We start from the raw sequence: 20,996 nt of genomic DNA, 5'->3' as shown, positions 1-20,996 counted from the left end.
TAATCACCACTCTCAAATGAGAATGAAATTTAGTGCTGCTGTGTTAATCCTGATAAGAACCAAAGTATATCAAACTGTGATCTCCAGGTTTAAAAATTGACCAAAAATATGGAATAGAGATATCTTACTGCCATTCTTAAGCCTATGTACATGAAGAAGTTTTACATAATGTAGCTGTAATGCACAAAAATAAAAAGGCATAAACCAGACGTACCTAAAAGACCATACCTGGAGAGAAGAAAGGCAAAGTGTGTTGGCAGAAAATAAAGGGAATAATAGAGGAATTCAGCTGAAGACTTTGTATATTTTTTTAATAACACTCTCCTTTTTCTAGTCAAAAGCTATATATATAGATATATGTATAAACGTGTGTGCATGTGTATGTATCTATGTTTGCATTTATATATCTATATGCCTTAAGCAAGGGTCACAGAAGTAAAAAGTGAATTATGTCAGCTACACATTTGCTCCGAAATGTTTAACTTCTGAATATAGAATTTTTGAGTTCATTCCATGAAGAATATTTGGGGGGAATCAAACAGCTCCAATGCCACAAATGAAAAATGCAGAACTGGCAATTTCTGAGTGTAATTCTGACTCAGCTCACTTACTAGTTTGTTAATAACCTCTGTCATTAATAATGCTATCTGAGTAAAATGATAAAAATCATGTTTCTGTATCTTTACCTTTTTAGATAATACAGAGAAATTGCTGAAACATCATAGAAACTGCTGTATTTCCACTATTTTGAACTTCACAAAGCAGCTTATAGGACCAAGCAAGGCTGCTGATTGCCTGAGACGTGAGTCTGAACAGCTTTACTCCAGTGAATGAAAATAATGACATTGCAGACGTGACTCCTTGTTATGTGGAAAAAAATAGCTTTTTGCAAGACCCATGTAGTTCATTTCCCACAATATACATGCTTTATTACACAGCTGTTCATTCATTATGTCTCTAACCAGGTGTGACATTTTTCTTAATCTTCCATAGATTAAAGTGGAACATCGATGTATAGAATACAAATTGCTCTTAAACCCTTTGAAAAACATCCAGAAAGCACCCATGTTTTCATCTCAGTGTAAAAGATAACCGACACACACAGACAGTCTCAATCTCTAGATATTTAATTTAAATATAGGAGTTATTAATTTACATAACTCTCTTCCTTAAAAATATTTTTTTCATGCTATATATTTTTTGTGTATTTAGGAGAAAGTTAATACCATACCCCTTTAGGGCATGTTAAAACATGTAACTGTATCTTTGCAGATCCCTGATCAGCTTCAGTTATTAAAAAATATTGCTTGGAGTATGGCATAGCACTTTTTAAATTATTATTTTGGATGTGTAGAGCTTACACAGAAACCTGTTCTTATTCAGCAATTGTTCTATCTGTACTAGCTAGATAGTAGGTCAAATAGACCTACTAACACAGGCTAACAGAGGTCAAAGCCTCTAATAAATTTCCACTTGCCTTATTTTTCAGTAGCAGTTAGATATTTTTCTTACTACAAAGCATCATTTGCTTTTAGTGACTAGTCTTTATATTCTGCTTGTCTTGAGTTCCTTAGAGGTTAAATAAAGAATTCATATTTTCATAGTCATATTATAGTCACTGGTCTTTTACTAGTAACGAAAATTAAATAGCCCTCTTTTTCTAAACATAGTTGGAACATATAGATTTATAAGGAATTATAATTTGTATACTGTAATTTTCCAGTTTCTCAATTTTAAAAAGTTTATGTCATAAAGTATAAAATATCCCCCCACTTTCTTATCCCTTCCATTGGCCTTTTAAAAATATTTGCTGTCAGAATACCTGTGGAAAGGGTGGTATAAGCTACCTATAAAAGTAGTACAAGGCCCAAAGGATAATGAAATGAATGCAAATGACTATGTCACTGTTTTGAGAGTTATACTGAGCATACACATGATCAGTTCTAAAGATTATTTTTCAAAATGAAAAAAAAATCACATGTATTCTTCTTAATATTTCAGCTAGCTTTGGAATATGATTTATGCTGCCTCTGACTCTCGATTCCCAAGTTTGAAACCTAAGAGTTAGAAAAGCAAGCTTTAGAATAGCCCAGCTCAACATCACCTGTCTGTCCTATGAAGGCAGCTGGATGCATCCAAAGAATTACAGTCAACAGCTCAATGTCCAAGTGGAAGCCAGTAACGAGTGGTGTCCCTTAAGGGTCTGTACTCAAACCAATACTATTTAATATCTTCATCAATGACATAGACAGTGGCATTGAGTGCACACTCAGCAAGTTTGCAGATGACACCAAGCTGAGTGGTGCAATTGATTCACTGGAGGGAAGGGATGTCATGCAGAGGGACCGTGACAGGCTTGAGGAGTGGGCCCACGCGAATCTCATGAAGTTCAACATGGCCAAGTGCAAGGTCCCGCACCTGGGTATGGGCAATCCCCAATGTCAATATAGACTGGGGATGAATGGATTGAGAGTAGCCCTGTGGAGGAGGACTTGGGGATAGATACTGGTGGATGAAAAATTGGATGTGAGTCACCAGTGTGTGCTTGCAGCCCAGAAAGCCAATCATGTCCTGGGTTGCATCAAAAGAAGCTTGGATAGCAGGTCGAGGGAGGTGATTCTCCCTCTCTACTCTGTTCTCATGAGACCCCACCTGGAGTACTGCATCCAGCTCTGCGGTCCGCAGTACAAGAAAGACATGGACGCGCTAGAGCGGATCCAGAGAAGGGCCACGAAAATGATCGGAGGACTGGAGCACCTCTCCTATGAAGAAAGGCTGAGAGAGTTGGGGTTGTTCAGCCTGTGGAAGAGAAGGCTCCAGGGAGACCTTATTGTGGTCTTTCATTATATAAGGGGATTATAAGAAAGATAGAGATATTTTTTTTAGCAGGGCCTGTAGTGACAGGACAAGGGGCAACGGTTTTAAACTGCAAGAGGGTAGATTTGGATTGGATATAAGGAAGAAAATTTTCATGGTGAGGGTGGTGAGACACTGGAACAGGTCGCAATATATATATCACAATATAAAATGTGCTAATAAGATGGAGTGGTAATTAGAGACTACATCATGGAGAACAGTTCAGAGTTAATGACATCTTTCCCCTTAAACATATATATTTCCTAGTTTTGTTTCCTTAAATACATCCTTAACAGACTCAAGTTTAGTTGCCTTCTGCTAAGCTCATAATGTTAGGCTTAATGAATGCGTCTCCTCCATAAAACCCCAACTGAGATACTGATGGTGTCAGAAGGCTTTCACCAAATGTACTCTACAATCTCTTAATCTCTTAGCAAGTTGTTGGACTGAGCCCTCAGGTAACAAAATTACAAATTTTTATAACTTACTCTACTTTGTTAATTTCATAGTATTTTTAATCAGCAAGAATATTTTCAATTTAAAGATTAAGGTTGGGTGCAGGTTTTTTTGTCTTTCTTGGTTTCCCCTTACCCAAGGGAGGATTCTGTAATCTGTTGTAGATTGCAATCGCATGCCTCTCAAGTGCTCGTAGTCTGCAGTAATGGGAACCGCAACTCTGTGTTTCGTAGAAACCCTGTAAGGGAAGACGATGGCAATCTGAACGAACTACTCAGATTTGAATCAGGTGCCAGAACTGTGAGCATAGACATGCTTGTGAGTTTTGTAGCCACCAAGTGGCAGCTTCCCACATTATTTCGTGGTAGCTCAGGCTATATACACTGTTTTTCTTAGATTTTAAATCAGATTTAAATTTCATGATTTTTGGTGTGCTTATAGAAACATTTCCTTTCTCATTGTTATGTCTGAATCTAAAAATATCTTTCTTAGTTTTTTACTGCTTTTGTAGTCAAACATTTTGTCCGTCTTAATTGTACAGATGACTAGGGAAGCCTGTGCTAACCTATGAAATTAGCAGCTTTCCAATAGAATTTCGTAGTTACATGTCAAAACAATGAGCTGAATTTTAATTTGACAGTGTTGTGTGTCTGTATTAAAATTTGAGGAAAAGGAAATAACTGTTTATCGAAGTAAATAGATGTTACCAAATGTACTGTTTGTTTCTTATGTCTCAAACCAAATATACTACAATGTTATTACATGTGTTATGGGCAATATGCTCCTACAGATTATAATCATAGGAGTTTTCTGGTTTCAATGTCTTGGTAACATTTCTTAATATTAAAACTTATGTGTAATTCACATCTAAGAATTGTTAATTGCTGTCTGTAAAAATCCAAATCTGAAAAGGCTGTCACAAAGTTAATAGCACATCGTTTTACACCTGTCTGATTTCCAAACTTTTATTTTGGGTATCTCTTATGTTTTAGAAAACTTTCTGTAAAATGGAAATTGGAAGAAACGTTTTTCAGAAATATGTAAATGGAGGTGCATTATGACTAGACTTTAAGATACGCAGGTCTAAGAAGACCTGTATCGTCTTAGCAGACCTGCTCTCAGACTTCTTACCTTGAAAGCCATAAAACTGACTGGAAAAGTATAGATCAGGAGTACAATCAGTGTTCTTGGCTGTTTTATGGAAGAGTTCAAAAGACAGCTGAAGCTTCAAACGTCCTGCTAAAAATATTTTAAAATAACCTAAACCAAGACCTGGTAAAAATACACTTTTTTTTTTTTTTTTTTGTGAGCAAAGTTGTTGGTTTATATGAAATCTGTAGTCAACTGAGAATAAATGTCTTGGAAAAAAGTGAGGGTATCTAAATGGATGGGTAGCCAACACATACTTAAATTAAAATGTTAATGCTTTACAAATTAATGCAGGGGAAATTCTGAATGTGCATTTCTATTCAAAACCATTCATCTATTTCTTGTAAAAATAAACTCTGCAAAACCTTCTCTTAACATTCTCTTGGAGGACGTTAGAGAAAACATTCTTATTAGTTCTAATTCTAATCTGTTTTTAATTATGACCCTCCACATTTCGTTTTTTAAGATCACAGAATCACAGAATCACTAAGGTTGGAAAAGACCTGTAAAATCATCAAGTCCAACCATCAACTAACACCACCATGCCCATTAAATCATGTCGCACAATGCCACATCCACACGTTCCTTGAACACCTCCAGGGATGGTGACTCCACCACTTCCCTGGGCAGCTTATTCCAGTGTCTCTCTCAGTAAAGACATTTTTCCTAATATCCAATCTAAACCTCCCAAGGCGCAACTTGAGGTCATTTTTCCTCTTGTCCTGTCGCTTGTCACTTGGGAGAAGAGACCAACACCCACCTCTCTGCAACCCCTTTTCAGGTAGTTGTAGAGAGCGAGAAGGTCTCCCCTCAGCCTCCTCTTCTCCAGACTGAACAACCCCAGCTCCCTCAGCCGCTCCTCATCAGACTTGTGCTCCAGACCCCTCACCAGCTCGGTCGCCCTTCTCTGGACACGCTCCAGCACCTCAATGTCCTTCTTGGAGTGAGGGGCCCAAAACTGAACACAGCATTCGAGATGCGGCCTCACCAGCGCCGAGTACAGGGGCACGATCCCCTCCCTGCTCCTGCTGCCCACACTGTTTCTGATACAGGCCAGGATGCCGTTGGCCTTCTTGGCCACCTGGGCATACTGCTGGCTCATCTTCAGCCGGCTGTCGATCAACATCCCCAGGTCCTTTTCTGTGGGGGAGCTTTCCAGCCACTCGTCCCCAAGCCTGCAGCGTTGCATGGGATTGTTGTGATCAAACTGCAGGTCTCGGCACTTGGCCTTGTTGAACTTCAAACAATTGCCCTCGGCCCATCGATCCAGCCTGTCCAGATCCCTCTGCAGAGCCTTCCTACCCTTCAGCAGATCAACACTCCCGCCCAACTTGGTGTGATCTGCAAATTTGCTGAGGGAGCACTCGACCCCCTCATCCAGATCATCGATAAAGGTATTAAACAAGACCGGCCCAAAAACTGAGCTCTGGGGGACTCTACTTGTGACCGGCCGCCAACTGGATTTCGCTCCATTCACCATGACTCTCTGGGCTCGGCTGTCCAGCCAGTTTTTTACCCAGCGAAGAGTACACCTGTCTAAGCCACGATTCGCCAGCTTCTCCAGGAGAATACTGTGGGAGACAGCGTCGAAGGCTTTACTAAAGTCCAGGTAGACAACATCGACAGCCTTTGCCTCATCCACTAGGCAGGTCGATGATGGGACTGGAAAAGCAATTAATTTTAATTAATTAATTTCAAGACTTTTCAAATTAACTCTAAGGGATTTTTAAGATTCCTTGATTGTGAGAGTAAGTTTTAATTTGCTGTGAATTACAGTAAGTTACACTTACTGTCTTCATCATTCTCAAAGATTAAACCAATGCTACCTCTGGCTGATTTTGACTCATCTATAATTTATTTGTTCAGCCAAAAATGTTTTCTGGATTTTGTTGGAAAAATTGGTCACGTTTCTTGGTAATTACTCAGGGGAAATGTTAAATTAAAAAATCAGAAGCAATTTGATAGGCTTTGTGATTGTAATATTGCTTATGGGTATACTCAGGAAATATACTACATATGTAAGAGAGTTACAAAGAGTGCCAGCTAAAAGGTATGACACTTCTGGAAAGGAAAAAAAACAAAACACTTTCTTTTCCTGCTATGGCAACAGATATTCAATCTCAGGTTTGATAATTGCTATATGCAAAAAAGAATATTAATATACAATGTGTAAAAATATTATGTTGTGAATAACGTTTTCAGCAGTTGCATTTAAACTGATTATGTCAAATGTGGTTGTTTAGAGAATTACAAATCCAGTACTTGCACTGAAGATGGGGAAAGAAGGGGAAATAATATCATCCAGGAACTATACATAAATTTGTCTAAACTCAATAGGATGCAAATTTCAGAACAATTATGAAGGAAACATGGAAAACACAAAAAACTGCAGGACAGCTTTGCCAATAGCAAATCACTACATATGTGGAGAGCAAATTTATTTCATTTAAAATGTCTGATCATCTGTAGACAAAAATCTGGAAAAAAAAAGAGTCAAAATTAGACTTCTCTTGGGCATTTTTGTGATGCATCTGGCATTCAGCGCCACATATGAAACTATCGTGCAGGATAGGGAATAACGAAATGGTAAGAAAGTTCCCATGCTGGCAGGAGTTAACAGTGTTAAGTGTAAGACACTGGTCTGAGTAGTCAGTCCAGCATGAGTTTATAAATGGTGATCCTGAAGGAAGAGTTTTGCAAATGTTCTTGTTTCATAGTTTTGTAATGACCTTGGCATTTAAAAATAGACACATACGGATTAAACTAGCTGTCAGTACAAGGAACTAATTTGAATGACTTTGAGGATTGATACAAAAGAAATGGGTTAAGATTGGATATGATAAAGCAGTTTTCTTAGAGACTAGCAGTAAGAATATCTGCTGTAGACAGTGTCAGAATCAACAAATAAAAAAAACCTGTGTGTTCAGCACAGATTGAGTGTGAGGAAGCCATGAAAAAGTGATTTAGAGTTCACTGGATAAGATACTTCTAATAGAAATTAGAAAGACAGTAATGCCATTGTTCAAGGCTGTGCAAAAGCTGTGTGCAACTTGAATAACTCCTATAGAAAATGCATGCCATGTGAAAAGGCGATATGGGTACACTTATTAGAATGATGAAGGGAATGGGGAGATGATTGTAAAAGAATGGAGCAGAAGAAGTTGGCTTGCTTGGTCTGGCAAAGCTAAGGCAAAGAAGGGGGGATATATTTGTGAGGATTAGAAAACACCTTAGTGGGGCATACACCATAAAATAAAGATATTTAAGCTAAAGGATAGTATTAGCACAAGAAGAAATAAGCAATCTGGCTCCTAATGCATTTATCTCAAAAAAAATTGAAGAAAAATTTAAATGTAAAGAAGTTGTAACCTCATTGTAAAGCAATTAGGTTAAGTCCTAACTGGAGTAACCACTTTCAAGATGCAACTCAGTAAGATCAGGAAGGGAATTCTATACAGCAATAACTGCAAAAGGAGGGGCTTGGGCTAAAAGAATTAGAAAGTCTTTTCTAGTATTACACTTATAATTGTGTCCAAAAAGTAAGGGGTATTGCCAGTGTATTATGTAATACATTTTCAGATTCCAGCATAATTTGGATTAGTGATAAAGGAACATAAATGACTGATTAGGATGAACACGTTAAGAAAGTGTTCTGGAGTTTTATGTATGCTTTGATTTTTACTTGTACTTTTTTACTTAACTCATCTATATGTATGCTTTTTTCTGATTACACCGTACTCCGTTTTGATATAAACCGCCTTGTTTTCACTTTAATTGGATTGTTTTTGCTAATTTGGGGAAAAAAATGGTATTTTTCTTGCCCTATAAGCTATCTATATGTATGTTTGTGTCAAAATAACTGAAATAAGTATAAATCATATATTGAGTTACTTTGGTTTTTGACAAATCATAATGCAGACAAACCATAATGTTCAAAATGTCCTTGCTTGGTAGCATGCCACCTCATTCAGCAGACATTAGAAACGGAAAAGGTAGCAATGCTAAACTGTTTTGAAATAATTCACTTGATATCCCATATATCATAATCAGATAGAAGAAAAAAAAAAATGCAGACAAAAGTATCTGGGATAAAAAGTGACCTGGGAGCTTTTAGAAAGTTTCTGAAGGAAAACAAAATATTTAGTCTGTACTCAGGAAAATAGCATTTTTTTTCTTTTTGAATTCTACCTCTGAAACCAATTAAATAGCTGTAATTTCAATGAATAAGGTGATCTATTTGCTGGATTCAGCTTTATATTTGTTGAAGAAATAGAAGTTCATAGGCTGATTAATGTAGTAAACTTAGTAGTCTCTTCAAACTCTTCATGAGTTCCACTTCACTGAAGGCATAACATTGACTTAACATATAGATATTCTCCCATTTCCTAGAATCATTTTAGAGAAAAATTGAGCCGTGTCCAGATGGCTTTTGAAGATCTCCAAGGATGGAGACTCCACCACCCCGTTGGGCAACTTGTGCCGGTGCCCAGTCACCCTCACAGTAAAACAGTGTTTCCTGATGTTCAGAGGGAACGTCCTGTGTTTCAGTTTGGTGCCCTTTGCCTCTGGTCCTGTCACTGGGCACCTCTGAAAAGAGCCTGGCTCTTTGCACCCTCCCTTCAGGTATTTATAGACATTAGTGAGATCCTCCTGAGCCTTCTCTTCTCCAGACTAAACAGTCCCAGCTCTTTCAGCCTTTCCTCATAGGACAGGTGCTCCCATCCTTTAATCATCTTCGTGGCCCTTCACTCGACTCTATCCAGTGTGTCCATGTCTCTCTTGTACTGGGGTGCCCAGAACTGGACACAGTGCTCCAGGGGTGGCCTCACCAGGGCAGAGTAGAGGAGAAGGAGCACCTCCCTCAAACTGCCGCCAATACTTTGCCTAATGCAGCCCAAGATACCATTGGCCGCCTTTGCTGCGAAGACACATCACTGGCTCATGTTCAGCTTTATGTCTGTCAGGATCCCCAGGTCCTTTTCTGCCAAGCAGCTTTCAAGCCAGGCAACCCCCAGCATATACTGGTGCGTGGGGCTGTTCCTCCCCAGCTTGAAGGACTTCGCATTTTCCCTTGTTGAACTTCCTGAGATTCCTGTTAGCCCATTTCTCCAGCCTGTCGAAGTACCTCTGGATGGCAGCATGACTCTCTGGTGTATCAATGTCATCACTGACATCAATACAAAAATGTAAAATAAATATTTATGCTGATTTTCTATTATAAGAAAGAAATCACGAATTATTTAAGAATAGCCTTTTCTACTGTAAAATAGTTCTGTCTCAACTCAGCTACAAATAGGCTTTATTAAATTACCTTGTACCATTAAAGATTTGCAAAATGATTGCAAAGGTTTGAGAGGTCAGTCCATCTTGTTGTCTATAACTTTAAAAGGCATTATCAAGATGAAAAATTAATTGATCTATTTACTTGATTCAGAAGCAGTTCTAATAACATCAGAATGAAACTGAGGGAGCTTTACAGTTACGAGTGATGTTCTGTCTTCTGACTTCTTCCCTAGGTAATGTTCTTAAGTGCAGTTTTGACTTGCATCAAATGCATTGAGGATACTCTTCCCTTTAAGTATGCTGTGGATGAAATAGGTTTATTTCTGATGCAGTAACACAAGTCTTCCCGTATCTGTGTGGGAATATTAATGTTTAGAGTTATATGTAAATAAGCAGCATTTTTCTGAAAGATGCTAAAAAGGACTGCTTAGTTGTACAAATATTTACAGATCTCTTCCTTCTTACGTTTTGTTGCAGCTCTTTTAACTAATAATCCAAATATTTAACTACTGAAAGCTAGTTGTCTCCTGCTCAACTCTGTGTGGCTATAGAAGTACTAAGAAACAGTAGACAGTACAGGAAGTGCCTCTTTTTCTCTGGTGCTGCTTTTAGTCTACCTTAAAAAGATCCGGTACCCACAGACAATGTCTACAAAGGTAGATTTAACCATGATAGTAGGTGAAATGGTTATCATAAAACTTGATACCTGATGTGCTTATTTAAATTCCACTGGATATTCTGTTGGACCCTAAACGTACTTGAAAGTCTGCCCTTGAGTCTATGTTTATCAGCTCATGTTATACTCCAAAAATTCTTGAACTTGGAAGAGCCTGAACTTAGAAGATCAACTTAGAAGATTAAAATACCGGTCGTTGTCTGTTACCTGAGTCGTATGGATCAGAAAGATTGCTGTTATTGTTGTGACATTCTGATCATAATACACAAGGGTGTGTACTTCAAGATTCTTTAATGGCCGTGGTTGTCAATACTGCAATTAAGTAATCTTTGTAATCTTTCAAGTCATCTTTGTACTCAACAGAGTGTTCATATCAGAAGTGTCCTCACTGGGAACCCTACCAGGTCATTAAAAACCTGAAACTGAGTGTAGAATTTGAATATAAACTACTATTTGAGAAATTCTTGTTTCTGGTTAAGAATTGACTCCCATTTATTTTATGGATGCCTGATAAAGGACCTTTAAAGCTGGTTGATAAGGTTTAATGAATATAAACTGACTTATCAAAGGCTGAAGGCAGGTTGGGTGAGCAACCTACATTAAATTTTTAAGGTGGAGTGGAATTCTTCCAAAACTATTTTCCACTTTCTGCCTTTTATTTGGACTCAAAATTGTACAGTGACTACTCTAGAACCTACAAACACCTGACTTGGAGGGCCTATGACTATTACCTCTGTGGTCCCCTCAGTTTTCAGAGTCCTGCTATTTCCAGATTCTGACTGCAATAATTTTCCTCCTGGCAAATAAACCTACTGTTTACTAAATGACTCCCTACTGTTGTTCTTTTTGGGTATAATTTTCTTCAGTGACTCACATTGATTCTCATCTGTTCTGTTTACTTAATTGACTGAATTACTTAAGCTGAAACTTTTTTGCTAAGTAATACATGTTTTCAGACCTGCTGTATGAAAATAACTGCTCTTAACATTTTCCTGATGTTGGAACTCTGTGTTTATAAGCTTTAAGGACAATAAGAGCAAGTTACAAGGAAGGACAGAACCAGAATTCATAATGACTTTAAGGATGATAAAAGCAAGTTACAAGGAAGGACAGAACCAGAATTCAGAATGACAAATTGTAAAGATGGCATGGAATCAATATAGTGAAATAAGCTAAAAATGGTGGCAATAGTTCAGTGGGAGAGGATTTGGGGGGTGATAGTGAACACCACACTAAGCTTATTACCAACACCTTCGGGGGAAAAAAACCCTAATATTATTCAGGAATATGTGAACACATAGTTATATAAACCAATGTAAGAAACCTCAGCTTTATTCAACACTGGTGAAGTTTTCTCTAGATAACTGCTTCCAGGTTTGGGGAAGGTTATGCCATTTAATTTTGCAATGTCATTTAACTTTGACAGCCATAGTTAACTTTGGGTGCCATGTCAGAGCCATAGTTTCTCCTTTTCCTCCAGTGTATTTTGTCTATCCAGCACAGAATTTGTTTTCTCTTGTGCAGGATGCTTTCTTCCTTCACCTTTATATAAGTACTATAGCCGTTTCTTTATTTCTGGGTGATTTCCACTTTGATAATAACATCTAGTGTTGTGTTCTGTTTTTTCCCCCCTTATTGCTGGCCAATCTTCTCAAGAAGCTCTGTATTCTTTCACCTGTATCTTTGTGCTTTACATACCTTTTTCCCCAGCACCAAAGAGACCAGTTTATGACCTCTTTCTTGTCTCCAACACTAATCTTCTTTACGACCTTCAGTTTATCCAGTTCTCAAAATTCTATGCTGTTTTCAGCAGTACCTCTTTTTTTTTCATCCTAGATGCCTTTCATTTATTAGCTGTGTAATCTCAGCCTGTAAATTTTTCCTGTTGAAGGCTTAATTATTTGACCTTTATATCAAACCTCCTTTCAATTAGTTATTCAGTCTTTGTCTTTAGAATTACATTTTCAGAAGAACTTTTTCTCAGTCACCCTCCTTCAGTTCCTTGACATTTGGCCAGCATTCTGCATGTGAAACTCTATATGCAATCTCTTTCCTAACATGCTATCTCTTGCTATCTCATGCTATCTCAGTTCACAAGCAGTACAGTTCTGAATAATTTTCCCCTCTTTTGCAAGTTCTTTTTCCCCATTCTAACTCCTTGCTTTTAATTGGAAGAATAAAAATTAATTCATTAGGTGGGTCTCTTTGTTGGCTCGTGGGTTGCATGCTAAAATCAGAAGCAGTGACACATCAACTACCTTTGAGGGAAATGATAAATTCATTCCCCTACATCACTTTAAAAAATGGAGGACTTGACTAAAACATAGGCTTTCTGCTCAAGTGGAACATTAAAAAAAAAGTTATGTGATAGACATGGCCCAGCTTTTCTGACTTCATTTTCTTCCTCCGAGTTCCATGCAAGGACTGTAAATGATAGATAGATTATTCAACAATATTCTTTGGTAGAGTCCCTATTTTGCACCAAAAGCTTTTTTAATGCTTATAGTGCTTCACAAATCACATATTAATCCCTTTATTTATGGACTATGCAATTCCACTGACCTATGATGATGCTGATAAACCCTAATTCCTTATTCCCTCCGATTAACCTTGGATGATGTGAACATCTGCTGACACATTCAGTGACGTGACAGAATTGGATTGACTCCCAGAGTGACCATGAACTCCTTCCTGTAATAGCCTTGGATCCTGTGCTTTTACTGGAATAGGAATCATGAAAGGAGTTCAGAAATACTCAGTTCATACGTACTAAACTGTAAGGGTTCCCCATACTGACAACACCACGGTTCATTCAAAGTACAGCTCCATGCACAAAATGTCAATATTATTTTCTTTCCAAGTTTCAGGGGCCTATTTTATGCACAAGCTTAAAAGCCAGCTTGTATAGAAAAAATGAAGTACTTTTTAACATTACAGCATGTTCTCTACATTAGTTCTGCTGACCTGTCCTGGCAAGATATGCATTCTAGGCTGTTATTCAGAGCTGAATGTTGCCAGACAGACCAGCTTTCCGACAGACAGCTGTATCCTGCATTTAAAGATGCTGACTGGGGAATGCCCTTATGTACTGCTGTTAGAGTTCTAACACACCAGCTTTGTGTACTTCACCCTACCTTAAAACATCAAGGAATGGCAGTTTGATGCGACATTTTTATAATTTCCCACACTTGCAATGTACATTTCTGCCCAACATCTGATAGAAAAAAGATGCTGGATATTGTTCTTTTCTTATTGTTCCTGTATCAGAAATAGTGTGGCCAGCAGGAGCAGGGAGGTGATCATGCCTCTGTACTCGGCTCTGGTGAGGCCTCACCTCAAATACTGTGTTCAGTTTTGGGCCCCTCACTACAAGAAAGACATTGAGGTGCTGGAGCGTGTCCAGAGAAGGGCGACAAAGCTGGTGAGGGGTCTGGAGCACAAGTCTGATGAGGAGCGGCTGAGGGAGCTGGGGTTGTTCAGTGTGGAGAAGAGGAGGCTGAGGGGAGACCTCATCGCTCTCTACAATTACCTGAAAGGGGGTTGCAGAGAGGTGGGTGTTGGTCTCTTCTCCCAAGTGACTAGTGACAGGACTAGAGGAAATGGCCTCAAGTTGCGCCAGGGGAGGTTCAAGCGAGATACTAGGAAAAAGTTCTTTACTGAAAGAGTAGTGAAACATTGGAATAGGCTGCCCAGGGAGGTGGTAGAGTCACCCTCCCTGGAGGTATTCAAGGAGCGTGTGGATGTGGCATTGTGGGATGTGGCTTGATGGGCATGGTGCTGTGTGGTGTGGGTGGGTTGGTTTTTGGTGTGTTGTTTTTTTGTGGGTTATTTTTTGGTTTGGTGTTTGGTTTTTTTTTTTTTTTTTTAAGGTTGGACTTGATGATCTTACAGGTCTTTTCCAACCTTAGTGATTCTGTGATTCTGTGATTCTGTGATTCTTTGGTAGTTATTCTTCATTTCCTCAGTAACTGTTGAAACCACCGGCTAACTGCCATGAATTAGGAAAGAGATTGCATATAGAGTTTCACATAGACACAGCATTGTTGGACATGGTTTAGTGGGCATGGTGATGTTGGGTTGATGGTTGGACTTGATCTTACGGGTCTTTTCCAACCTTAGTGACTCTGTGATTCTGTGTGAGTTGTAGAGGAGAGTGAGCTTATAGGCACAGCAGCTGTTAAAGGACAGACACTCTCCTAAGTTCCCTCACTGAAATGCAGACAAAATTGCAATGAGTGATACTCATCAGCCTTTATCATTCCAAGAAGCACTGCACTGTTGCCATACGTGTGTCAGCTGACAAATCAGACAAAATGTGTGCTACCTCTTCTGCCATCAAAACGAGGGATGTTTTGGAGAGCTGCAAAGACTTCAGTGGTGAAAAGGGAAGCAAGGGTTAAGCAATATATTAGGTACTGACAGGTATTGTGGTAGCTGAGTTATAGGGAAAAGCAAAGTCCTGCATTTAGGACGGGTATTATAAGGCAGGTGGAATTTTAATTATAGGGAGTTGTAAATTAAACTAGATTCATTAACTGAAATATAGCAATATTTTATTATCAGATATTGGAATGTTTGGGATTTTATTTTGAAATGAACAGTGTGTCAATCTATAGTTACCTAGCTCTAAGTAGCAGGCTTTTCATTTTTGGATTCTGAAACACTTCAGAAAAAGGATGCTTTTTTTTTTCATGTAAGATGCCTTTCATGTCTGTATTGATAAACATAGGAAATTCCTAAAGTTAAACTCTTCTGCTGACAACTGAAGACATGAAACCTTTTTTTTCAGTTGGGAGTAACTCCCAAAAACCTCTATAGTGGAGATTTATTCAGATTTGAAGAATAAAACTTTAGTCTTTTTCAGATGCTTATGGTGCAATAGAATTAAGCCTAATTGCTAATAGTTAAACATGGCATTTTTAAAAAGGAGGCTCAGGGAAAACATTTCAAGAAAGGCAACAAATAGACTTTTGCAAAAAAAAAAAAAAAAAAAGGAACAAAAGCTTTGAACTTTAAAAACCTTCTTTTGAATATTTGGTTGGCTATGTGGACAAGCAGATGGACAGATTAGATGTTGGTGAAGTGGTTATAACATAAGCTTGGCTGAACAATTGGCAAAACCATTAAAACTTCTTTTTTCTGTGATTTATGGCAGAATGGAAAGCTAAAGTATACTGTTTAAGACCAGTCAAAAGATCTTTCCTTCTGTTTAGTGTCTGGAAGACAAGTTAGTTCAGAAAGTATGAAACACACTATTTTCCAGGATTTTCATCTATGTTGAGTTATCACGTGGAAAACAATACTCGGTACAATTGACACTTGGGAAATCTGAAATTGAACGTTTTGTATTTATCTGTAACTGGCCTGTCATTAATCACTGCACTTTCCCGACTGACATCTCAGCCTTGTTCCACTAGCAGGTGAATTCTGCATCCTGGGGCGTTCGTGATCCATTGCAGTCCTTTCCTGTGGATAAAGTGCCTGCCCTGTATGTATGCTTGTGTAAGGAAAGGGAGAGGGAAGGGTCAGAGGGGAGGGGAAGAAGGAGGTGGATCAGTGTTGACAAAGAGCTCCTTGAAATTCTCTTCACCATTTGTCTGATTTACATTGCTACCTACAGGGGAACCAAGCTTTATTAAAAGTCACCTTTAGTGATTCCGCACTAACAGAAACGTAGAGCTGTTAGTCGCAGCAAGTTGGCACATAGGAAGAATAGAATTAAAGGTGGGATTAAGCCTGAGTTAGTCACGTAATATAAGAATAAACAATATGTGTAAAATATTCATTATACAGCAACTAACAATTTCTTGCCAAGACAGTCTTTCCACAGCCTGCCAATATTATTAAATAGTTACCTGTAAGGAAACAAATACAAACAGCCTTAAAAAATATTATGGATGACAGCCTATTAATTAGGAATTCATTCATTCTTTTAATAAAGTTATATTTTTGTATTTTCAATTGATTTTTACCCATGTCTATGTGCTAAAAACTTCAATGGCCTAAGGCTGCCATATTTTCTTTAAGAATCAGATCTTCAGGGGCTCTTATTTTCTTTCTTTCTTTTATTTTTTTCTTTTTTACTCAGCAGTTGGTGGAAATGGGGAAAAATTCTATATGTAATCATACATTTAGGTGTTCCGAAATCATCTAGCTACCCATTGACTGTTACCAAATTTCTGTATCAGATTTTGAGAAGGCCACAAACTTCCAAGGGAAACACTGTAATTACATGCACAAATCTTAATGTAGGATTTATGCTTTAATAGCCTTTTATTGTGGCCTTGATTAAATTTATAATTTAGATGTTTCAGAATGACCAGAAAGAAAAAGAATACATTTACTTCCCTTGATTTCACAGCCATAGATCCTTATAAAACCTAAACCATCAAATTTCACATGACCCTTCAGTTAATCCCTACACTAAACCCCCGTAAGTGTAAATATCATGTACATGCCAGTATATTTAGTGGAACGCTTTCTTTCAGGTCTCTATCTAGAATCATATCTCTTTTCTGCAACGATACAATAATTAGTAATTACTCCTTTGTGTTAACTAAAACCCATGCAGCACTACCATAGTTGAGTGAATAAACTCTGTTTTTTCCTTCTCATTTATCAAGCAGTAAATTTAAAGCTAAGTTTTTTACTGTGGGTGTTTGTGTTACAATGATCGAAAAATCTTGCACTTGTGTACTGTCACTGGTTAGTGGCACATAGTATCTTGTCATATAAGAGGTTTTCTTTGTTACACAAATACTTTGCTTTAAAAAAAATAACAGAGCAAAATAATTTATGATCTGAAAGCTTGGAAATTAAAAACTGGAGTGCACCTGAACAACCCTAAATATTGAAACATATGAAGGGGCAAAAGAAAAGTAATCACAATCTGAAACAGATAAAATTGAAATGAGTGATATTCATCAGCTGGAGTTTCTAGATTCTTGCTGGAGCATGTTATCACAGAATTAAAGCACCCTCCAATCTTCCATGTTTCTATCCCTATGATCCCTTTAAGCTATGGAAGTATTATCCAGATTTTCAATCAGAAAAAGCATATGGACATCATAATGCCTAGCACGGTATTATGAAATTCTAGTATCTTCGTGTTTAAATCCATGGTTTATGTACTTGCTCACCACATATATTGTATGAAGAGAGTGATCAGAAACAAACTTCAAGAAACACTGTCAACTTTTCAAACCACTTCGTTTTAAGTTGGCTTTGGCTAAAATGACATTTTTTATTCCTGTATCTTTTTCCTACTTCTGCTTAAAAAACCCCAACATGCTGCTAGGGAGAAAAGAGCGAGCAAATTTTCCATTCTGCAACTATAGCTAAGAACTTTAACCATTTTTTTTTCCCCTAGGCAGTTTTCTATTGAATTTTTGATTATTTGCATTGTGTGGTCTTATTATTGATTTGTCAGATACCAGAATACAAGCCTGGAACACGAGTCTAATTCAGTGCAAAGTGGGGACAGATATTCTCATTCCTGCCTCACTACTGCTGTTGGACAGAAAAGCACTTGCAGGTCTATGGGATGAGGAAGCAGTGGAAGTAGCCAAAAGAAGAAATAAGAGGGGCACCTGATGGCTGGAGTGGTTCGTTTCCTACCTGGTCACACTGAGGTATTTCACAGGGCAGTGAGTATGGCAGTGTCGTTCATCCTTTCCCTTTGTAGCTTGCCATAAACTGGCACAAAACTCTCCCAATACTTAGTAATGTACATCAAATGGGAAGTTTCTGATCCAAGTAATGTGTCATAACTTAAAAATTTAGGTAATTGTGAAATTCTTTCTTTCTCAAATCACTTGTTCAATTTATTTTGAATTTACCAATGTCACTTAAAACTGTAAGAAATATTAAAATAATCACCTGGGGTTTTAGGTCCCATCAGTAAGGCTGATGGGACAGGAGAAGTGAAGAGGGTAAAAATATTTTCTTAATACAAAGTAACCTTGCAATTATGAACAGAATAACATTTCTGAATCCATGCATCAGGATTAGTTACATATTTCCTAAAATATTTCACAAATTTTGCCTTGCATTACATTTTGATATATTGAAGTAGCATGATGGAATTGATTGATTTGCAACAATGAGGTTAATGAGTCAGACTGCGTAGTGACAGGCAGCTTACAGGCTTCATATTAAATCAAAGCAAGCAGAGACAAATGAATGAATACATTCACCATCATGTGATTCCAAAATGATTTTGCCAGCAGAAAAAAAATGCATTAATTAAAAAGACATTTTATTTTATACAAGATTAATTTGAGCCGTAATAGCTTTGTTTTTCTTGCGTGCCTGAAAGGTAGTGGATAAAATGATCACAAACATACTTTTACTTCTAATTGTCTCAAAGCTGGTTACATATGTTCCATATTAGAAAGCAAAATAGCAAAAGAGAGGTGGATAGAATTGTTTGTTTATGAAGTGCAGGACTTGTCTTGTTTAGACTAGTGCTGAGTGGGGTTTTTTCCTCATGCAACATTCCTTAATTTTTACTTATTTAAATTGGTTTGTCTATCCCAGCTAGAAACATACAGTCCTAGAAACTACAATAGATGTGGGGAAGAAAGTTTGTTGAGAAAAAAACAAAACCAAACCACAACAAAAAGGATCAAAAGAGAGAGAAGACTCTTTAAATAAAAATTAATTTTCAAAAAAAACAACCTAAAAGCTCTCTACCTAGTGAAACCATTGTACTTTAATTAATTGGCATCGCACGTAACAAAAACAGGGCAACATTTGTTCATTTTCCGATGAATATCATAGTAACATTTTCCTTTCTTACAGAAAATACATACACATGACATAATTTGAGATATCTATGCCACATATAGAAGCATATGGACTGTATTACCATTTATCTTCATGAAAAACATGTCAACGTAATTTTACAAGATAAGGAATAGATCGGATTTAGAGCCAGTGGTAGGCAGTGGTATATCAGAAAAGGGGATGTATAAATATTCATATAATTTATGTTTTTCAGCTGATATAGCTATTCTTGTAACGATTGTGGTACACTTGAGCCCTTAAGTAATCATTAGTCTGTGGTAGAACTAACTTGCCATTTTGGGGTAAGAAAACCATTTCTAATACATGCCAACAGAGTGGAGCACTGCCACATTTTGGAGTTGGGTTAGATCCTGACTTGGAGCAAATGACAAAAATGAGGCAACGGAAGGAACAGTAATGACAGGAGATTCGTTTATACTGAAGCTGGACTGAGACATAATTAATGTAAACCAGATTTTGTGATACGCTAGTTGGAAGGGAATGCTCTGTGGAAAGAGGAATTTTTAGCTATTAGACAGTGGTTCATGTAGAATCACAGAGAACATTAATGGAACAGAAAATACGGCTTGAGAAAACAGCAATGTTTCTTTGATCATACAAAAGATGTTTGTGCCGAAGAAGCTACTGGAAGAGGTAATAGTGAACCAGGAATAGGTAGAGACTTTGTGAACTTCTTTTCCCTCTATAAGAAATTAATAATAATACTAAAAAGCTTGAATAGAGATGGAAAGAATCCCTCGTCCAGCTATAAACAAAGCATAGAATGATCTGCTTAGCGCAAGTTACACAAACAGCATTTTGAGATTCATCCAACGCTGTAACTCTTGTCGGTGCTGTAGGACATCTGTATCAGAATTATGCTCTTAGGGAAGAATTGTTCTGCTGATTAGTGCTGTGTAATTTAATTGTGGATTTTTTGCAGGTAATGTTAGTATTGAAGGTGGTCAGCCTTAAGGTGGGCAAAACACAAGAGAATATGGAGTAAAAAACATTTGTTCTGGGAAACAGGATAGAGCTCTACATACGTCATCACAAATTTGTGTTCGGTCTGATGAAGGTAAAGCTCCTACACTAACACAAAAATGTTTTCTCAAATAAGTTAGCCAGGTAATGATAGTTTGGGAGTGCATGAGAATGGATTTGCTGTACTTCACTGCAAATATCGACAAGTCATAGATACCTGACTGTAATCCTCTCCAAGGTAAATGTGTCTTTTGCCTTCAAATGCTGAAAATGGCCAATGGTCTAAACAGGTATTCATGTACGCAATCCTAAGCACATCTGAGTTGCTCAGTGACTTCAGGACAACTCTTCATGAAGGAATGGAGCCCAAAGGTAAAGTTAGCTTTCCGTTGTGTTTATGGAGCACTAAGTACGGAGGAATATCGCTTTTGGTATTAGCTTTTGGGCATTTTATTGTAAATCTATAACAATCTTAAATTAAGTAAGAAAAAGAAATTGCCATTTTTGTAGTAGGACGTTGAAAAATTTAGTCACCAGTGAAGCAAGGGAAACTTGTTTTAATTATTCATACGTATAGATGATTTCACGAACCCCTTGAGGATTTGCAGAAATGCTTCCTAATTATTGGGAAACTTATTGTACTGCCTTCTACTAACCCCTCTTCAAACACATGCTTCAAAAATTAGTAATCAATTAAGATTTTTCTTTAGAGACAAGCTTGCTTCCTACTCAATTATTCTTAGCTCATAAAAATTGTGCTGACAAGTGGCTGAGTCATATCTTTTATGAGCTTGCCAAAAGCCAC

The sequence above is a fragment of the Gavia stellata genome, chromosome 6 (genome assembly GCF_030936135.1).
Source record: "Gavia stellata isolate bGavSte3 chromosome 6, bGavSte3.hap2, whole genome shotgun sequence".
NCBI classification, from domain to species: domain Eukaryota; kingdom Metazoa; phylum Chordata; class Aves; order Gaviiformes; family Gaviidae; genus Gavia; species Gavia stellata.
The sequence above is the reverse complement of the archived record's forward strand: the minus strand, read 5'-3'. Positions refer to the sequence as shown.